This window comes from Buceros rhinoceros, unplaced genomic scaffold (assembly GCF_000710305.1).
Source record: "Buceros rhinoceros silvestris isolate BGI_N320 unplaced genomic scaffold, ASM71030v1 scaffold14397, whole genome shotgun sequence".
NCBI lineage: Eukaryota > Metazoa > Chordata > Aves > Bucerotiformes > Bucerotidae > Buceros > Buceros rhinoceros.
This window is the reverse complement of record NW_010422994.1, coordinates 10299-17070: the sequence shown is the minus strand read 5'-3', so window position 1 is coordinate 17070 and position 6772 is coordinate 10299.

Genomic DNA, 6772 nt, shown 5'->3' with positions numbered 1-6772 from the left:
TTCCTGGGCTTTGGCTGAGGCCAAGTGTGTATGGAGATGGGGAAAGCAACCCTGCAATAATAGGGTCCTGCTTGGGTGTTTGTAGACACCAGACCCCAGGACCTCAGGTCCACCCTCACTAGCAGCGCATCAGAGCAGAGGTGCTGCCACTCGCAGGTGCTTGAGGCCCGACTGCTGCCTGGGGGGGATTGCTCTGTCTTCTGGACTTCACGGGAATTTTGGACCATGGCCCCGTGGCCTGTTCAGGAGCTGCTTGGCCTGGCCTTTTAGTTTGGACTGTGCGTGGGAGGTTTGGGGTTTCCAGTCCTTGACATCCTGTTAGCAAGAGGGATCCCCGCAGCCCTCAGGCGCCGCTCAAGGAGAATGCAGATCGCGGGCGTTTCAGTGACGCTTCTAGCAAGCCACTCGTTGCAACAAGTCAAACCCACCGCTTAGGTCACTCTGATTTCCTGTAACAGAACAGTCACTGCTGCCTTCCTGTGAGGCAGTTTGGAGACGGTGTGAGCTCTGGGTCAGTGGAGCCTTCGGAAGGCTGAGTTTCCTTTGGATAGTCAGCTGTGCCATCTTCGAAGTGAAGAACAGGGTGATGGGTGCTTCCAGGGAGCCTGAAGGAAGGTCGTCTTTGGTGTTGCAGTGTGCCCTTGGGGCCACGAAGAACGTAAATACTAACTGGCTCCTGCCACCTCCATTTTAAAAAATCTCTTCGGTAGTAAAGACGCCTAGATTGGCACCCACCAACGAGGGAAACGGGCCCTGAGTAGCAGAACGACGCAGTTCCTCAGCGCCTTTGCTCCAACAAAAAGCCCAAAAGAATGGGAGTGCTGCAGCACTGGGCTCAAAGGAATGAAGGGCTCCGTGACTACCCGAGTATTCTGGGTTTTTCTTCCAGCCCACCTAGCTGGACTGAGCACCTCGGACAAAGGCGCTTGGCTGCATTTCCACCCTGGTTCACAAAGGACTTGCAAACCTGCACACGCTGCTGCTTCAGAATGAGATGTTATCAGCGTGTTGGTGGCTCCACTGTGTTGCTGTTCCTTCTGCTTCCACTGTGAGTTGAAAGAGTTGTCCTCTGCGTGGGTTTCTGCCCCACCAAAACTGAGGCAGACTGCTTTGTACCCCAGAGCCTGCTCTTCCCTTCCTTCTGTTCTCCAGAGCCTGCCTCAGTCCCAGGCTCTCTGACACCATCTCAGGCCCTGCTTCCCTCTCACTTCAGGCTTGGGGAACTTTTTTCCATGTCACTTCTTTCACACAGCCTTCATCTGTATTTGATGGATGTCATTTTTGTAGAGTTGTCTGAAAACAGCAACAGAGATTTGATGCACCTGAGGAGGGTTGGCTCTTAATTAAAACCATTTGCAAAACAATGGAAATGCAAAACAATTTGCAAAACAATTTATTATACACAATAGCCTTGTATATGTGTTTTATCAGACACTCACAGAATGCTTTGGGTCTGAAGGGACCTTCAAAGCTCCTCCAGTCCAAGCCCCTGCAGGGAGCAGGGACATCTGCAGCCAGAGCAGGGTGCTCAGAGCCCCAAGGGTCAACCTGCCCTGGGATGGTGCCAGAGATGGGGCTGCCTCCACCTCCCTGGGCAGCCTGGGCCAGGGTCTCAGCACCTTCAAGGTAAAGAATTTCTTCGTCTCTGGTCTGAATCTCTGTCTTTCAGTTTAACCCATCACCCCTTGTCCTCAGCTTTCTGACAGCCCCTTGAAGCACTGACAGGCTGCGCTAAGGTCTCCCCGCAGCCTTCTCTGCTCCAGGCTGAACCCCCCCAGCTCTCTCCCCTCTCCTCCCAGCAGCGGCTTACACCCCCGGGTCATTCCTGGGGCTCCTCTGGCCCCGCTCCAGCAGCTCCGTGTCTCTGCTGGGCTGAGGACCCCAGAGCTGGACCCAGCCCTATTGGCGTGTCTGTCCTGGGCCATCAAAGAGTGCAACAGCTCCGGTGTTGATTGCTCTAAACCCTTCAGAGTCCGCAGTGATGTTAACTGCTTCCTGACTCTACTGAGAGTGCTTGCACAAATTGAAAAACCCTCCTGGGTGCTTTTGCTCCCACCAAACCTCCCCAGGACACTGCTGAGGCTGTGCCCTTGGGCTGGATTTATGCACCGTTGTGGGCTGGAGGCAGAGGGGAAGCACCCACAGCTTCATGGGGGGTGGGTGTCAGGGCACCCTGCTGCTGGCAGGGGGAAATCCAGTACTCCCTGTACCCTGTGGCCACCAAAGGCCACTTTGGGATCACAGCTAGCTCCCACCCCATCCTGCCCTCCCAAATTGGGCTGTAATCACTCTCACATCAGTATTTCTAGTTCCTTTGGTGAGTCATTTGTCAAAGAAGTTACTGCCTGTGACGAGCCACCGAGTTCTTTGGAAACCACCTGCTGTAGGAAGAGCTGTTGGCTCCGGAAATAACTGAAGGGTTGTTGACTTTTCTACCTTATGTAGTGTTAAGGATTAATTGGTGGCATCTTTAACTGAAAAAATTGTGTGTTGAAGTCCAGGTAACTTTTTTAAGACTCCAGATGATTTCCAGACCTAGGGGGTGTTTGCTGGAGTATCGAGGATGGTACGAGAGCAGAGGCAGGGCAGTCTACTGGGATCATACAGAGAGCGCAGTCAATCAAGCTGTAATGTTCAGCAACAAGCAGAGCTTTTAAAATCAGTTTGTATTCGTAAGCCAGAGCACCTGACACAAAACTAGGAGTAGGTTGGAATGAGTTATCCTGCCACGCTCACCCGTTCATTTCTGTGCTTTGTGTAAAAAGCTGCTCTCCCCTGGAACAAAGGAGTCACGTTGTCTTTACTCATTCAAAATTGCATATGTATAAAATATCAGTGTTGTCTTTAGCCTAAAATCCCCCACTACGTATGACTTGTACCATCCATCAGAGCCCATCGCCTGCAGCCTGGCAACTGTCTCTGTTGCTATAGCAATGGCTCCGCTACCCTTTCATGGAGAACCTCAAGTGTTCCCATTTTCGTAGCTGCTAGAACACCTCCCGTCCTTGCCTCTTTCATTCACTTGCTCGCTCCAGTCCATGAGATCTTCTCCCGATGTAGAGAGTTACTCAGCACTTCTGGACTCATAAGGAAAAGAGCACGAGTTAGCTGGAGCAAAGTCGCGTGGTACTTTGAGGTGCACATTTGGGACGGCTGAGGGGGAGGGCTGCACTGGGACAGCGGCTGATACTGCTGTTGGATGTGTTTCATATGCAGACATACTCTCTCATTAGCATCCCCTAATGTGCATTAAATTTGTCCTTCATAGAAAACTGCCAAAACCCCCTGGCTTCTGCACACCCGTCTGCAGATAAATACCAAAGGGCAAAAGTTTCTGAGAAACATCTAACCTCAGGTGTTAATCCCACCGGCAGTGTAACCTGAGCGAGCTGAGAAGGAGCTTCCTCATGGCAAGTTCAACACGAGATTGTGTGTTCTGCGGCCGTCACGCCTGTCCTTGCAGACCTGCGCTGGCTGGCCTGTTGAACCCCGCACCATGTCAAAGAGCAAGCGCAGCAGCCTGTGCCTTTACGTGGAGCCGTGGAGGTGAGGATCATGAGGGTGGCTGTGTTTGCCCCTCATCTGAGCTGCCTTTTCTGCTTTGGATTGGCACAGCTCCACTGAGCAAAGGTAGGTTGTTCAACGTGCCTTCTTGCTTTCTGATAGGTAATTGTTGAGGGCTTACTGCTTCGTGTGTGGCAAGATTTCTCTGGAATAACGTGAATTTTATGTAAGATGGTCATAAAAAAACCAGTGGAGATACTGGTAAAGCTTGATTTTAAATGATGTAAAAAGGTCATTTCTGTTGTTGTTCAGTTTATCCCAGTGCCCAAGCAAGGCTGGGTGTTGCTTTTGCCCTGCTGGAAATACCAGGCACGTGTGTTGTGTCCTGGGGCTCTCCATGGGGGAATGAAGGACGAAGCCAAGAGAATCTGGTGTCACAACCTGATCTCAGCTGAGGAAGATCTATGCTGCTAAACAGAAAGAGGTGAAGAGGCCGGGAGAGGAGCTGCGGGGTGGGAAAGCCTGGAGGCTGTGGCACCAGGGGTTTCCTGCACATCGGGTACCCCCCAGAGCTTCACCATGGGGAAACAGCAGCAGAAGGTGTAGGTAAGGAATAACATCGAGGAGAATAGGAGTGTGAGAGAAGCGAGCGGAAGAAAAGATTTCTCAGCTGCGAAATACTCAGTAACGCTCCCAGTCAGCACTGGCTCCGTGCAGCCCAAAACCCTGAGACACTGGGAAGAGGCAGCTCAGAGCTTCCCTAGCCGTTGACGGGGGTTTAATTCATCCTTTGCAGCCAGACAGTGCTCCCGTTGCCGGCTCAGCAGCCAGCTCTCCCCGCCGCTGCCAATCAAGGGAGCGCTGCCGAAGCGGGGCTGCTCCTGCGAGCAAAGTGTAGGAAGCTCATGGCTGCGGAGTAATGCAGACAAAGCACGAGCGAGAGGGAGACAAAGGGGATGGAGTCCCAGAAGATGTGATCCGCCCCGTTCGAGGGAGCGTCCGCAGCCTCTGCAGCCGTGTTGATGCTGCTCCACGCAATAGGCACCAGCCTCTCATCGCCCGGGAGATTTTCACAGCATTAATTCACTCTGCACAGATCCCAGCCTGCGAGGCTCCTCTCCGGCAGCGACCTTCTCATCCCCTCGGCTCCCCCTGGCTCTGCCAGCCCTGCCCGCAGGAGCTGCACCCCTCCGGCTGACTCCCACTGCTCGCCATCAAATGTCACCTGTACCCAATGAAGCAGACCACGAAGTGCCACGGATGGATCCCAGGATTCTTATTTTCCTTCTCTACGTGATGATCCTTCACGAGCTGGTGAGTGGCTGGATGGAGTACCAGAAGCAGATCGCCAAGCCGAAGAAGCAGGCGGGTCCCGTTTGGTCTTCTAGGTGAGTTAATGCCCGCTATGTTTCCAAAGGGTGAATCGCTCAGGTGTGTTTTGACGGGGAAGATTGTCTTTTGTGTGCGCACATCGGTGCCTATAGATGTGTGTGTGCGTGTGTGTGTGTGTGATCTGTTGTGTGTTGATGCAGAGAAGTAGGATTAAGGTCTGTTAATCTCTCGAGCCTGTTCTGTTTGAATGTGCTGTGCCTTTGAGACGCTCGCACATAAATATCCCTGCGATTTGGGTGGGTTTTTGTGGAAGTGTGCTGTAACTCAGCATTTTTCCTGTGACTCAGGTTCCCGATCAGCATACCTGGAAGAGAAAAATGTAGGTAGCACCAGTATGCTTCGTGTCTGATATTCCTCAATGAGGCACAAACCTCTAGAGGCTCTCCACAATCGGAGTATTTCATGTTAAATCACTAGTGTGCATGTCACTATCGCGCCGTCTCCTCCCACTCTCTGGGCTGTGCCCACTACGCTAATCCCTTCCTTGTTTTCTGCCCAACAACAAAAATGAGCTGGAGAAATAAGGACCTAAAAGAAAAATGCTGCGTGTCCTTAAAATGCAGATGTTTCTGCAAACGTTGTTTACATCTCGTTCGCTCGTGATAGTGTTTGGGGTAGGGGTCTTACAATGAAAGAGATTCTGACAGCTCCACATCAGCTGCTGATTAGAGACTCACACCCCGGGACCCAAAATTCACCGCCTGCCACATCTCAAACAATTACACATCAACGCCTCGTGGCTTCGGACCTGAAAAGCTGCCTGTGACCCAGTTTGCTCTGGGTCTGACAGCTGCAGAGCGGGTGCGCAGAGCTCACAGCTCACGCCTTACCCTAATCCTCTGACATGCAGCAATCCTGGCCGCAGTCCCAGCCCCGCTGTGCCTGGAGCTGCACCCCCCACCCCCCCAAAGGTGTCTCCAGGGATGAGATCCCCCCGAGACAGCGCTGGTGGCTGGAGGCCCCCGTGGCTCGCTGAAGATCAGCTGCCAGCAGGTACCAGTCTCTTCGCCTGCAGCTCAGGGATCAGTTCACTGGCTGAGTTTCCAGCGAACTGCACCTTCGCTGTCTGTGTGTACGGGTAAAACGATTAGCCCTGGGAACACAGCCACGGGCGGAGACAGCTCCGCCGCAGAAGCAGCTTGAACATGATGGGGCTGACTGGGTTCTCCTGGAGGCTAGAGGCAGGTTTCCTCGCTGTCTTCAAGGAGGGGCATAGGGAGGCGTTGGAGGAGAACTCGCACTGCTCTGAGGTACCGAGTGCTAGTGAAAGGTACCACGCAGCAAACCTGAGGGAATCAGAAAGCAGAGCCACCAGGTCTGTGGATGTCACACGGACCCTTCACAGATTGCACCACACACAGGCGAAGATTTGTGGCCTGGGAAATCACAGGAGGAACTGGGATGCTGTTAGTGGAATTAAGATTGTCCCGCATGGGCACCTTGGTTCTGGTGTGGCCTGGGCTCATACGCTCCTGCTGCAATAACACTGAAGCTTTCTCGAGTGATGAGCCCTCGAGGCCAGGTTTCCCAGTGCTCAGAGAGCACAGCTGGAGCCAGATGTTCACCAGATGTTCAGTATAGGCTTGGGCTTAGAAAACACTCAGAAATGGTAGTGACATCTCTGGCCTTTTTCTCCAAAGAGGTGAAGCCACGGCTCAGCAGGGCAAGAAGGCTTCCCCAGGCACCAGGTCAGGAGCACCACAGCGCAAAACCGGCTCAGAAGTGATGTTCACACCAGTTTAATGCTGGGCCAGGTACCATCTCTCCATGGCAGCCTGGACCAGGGGTCAGCCGTCCTCTCGCAGCACCAGCATGAAGAGCACGTAGAAAGCCGCAGTGTCGGCTTGGACAGAAGGTGCCTGTACACCCACACCTG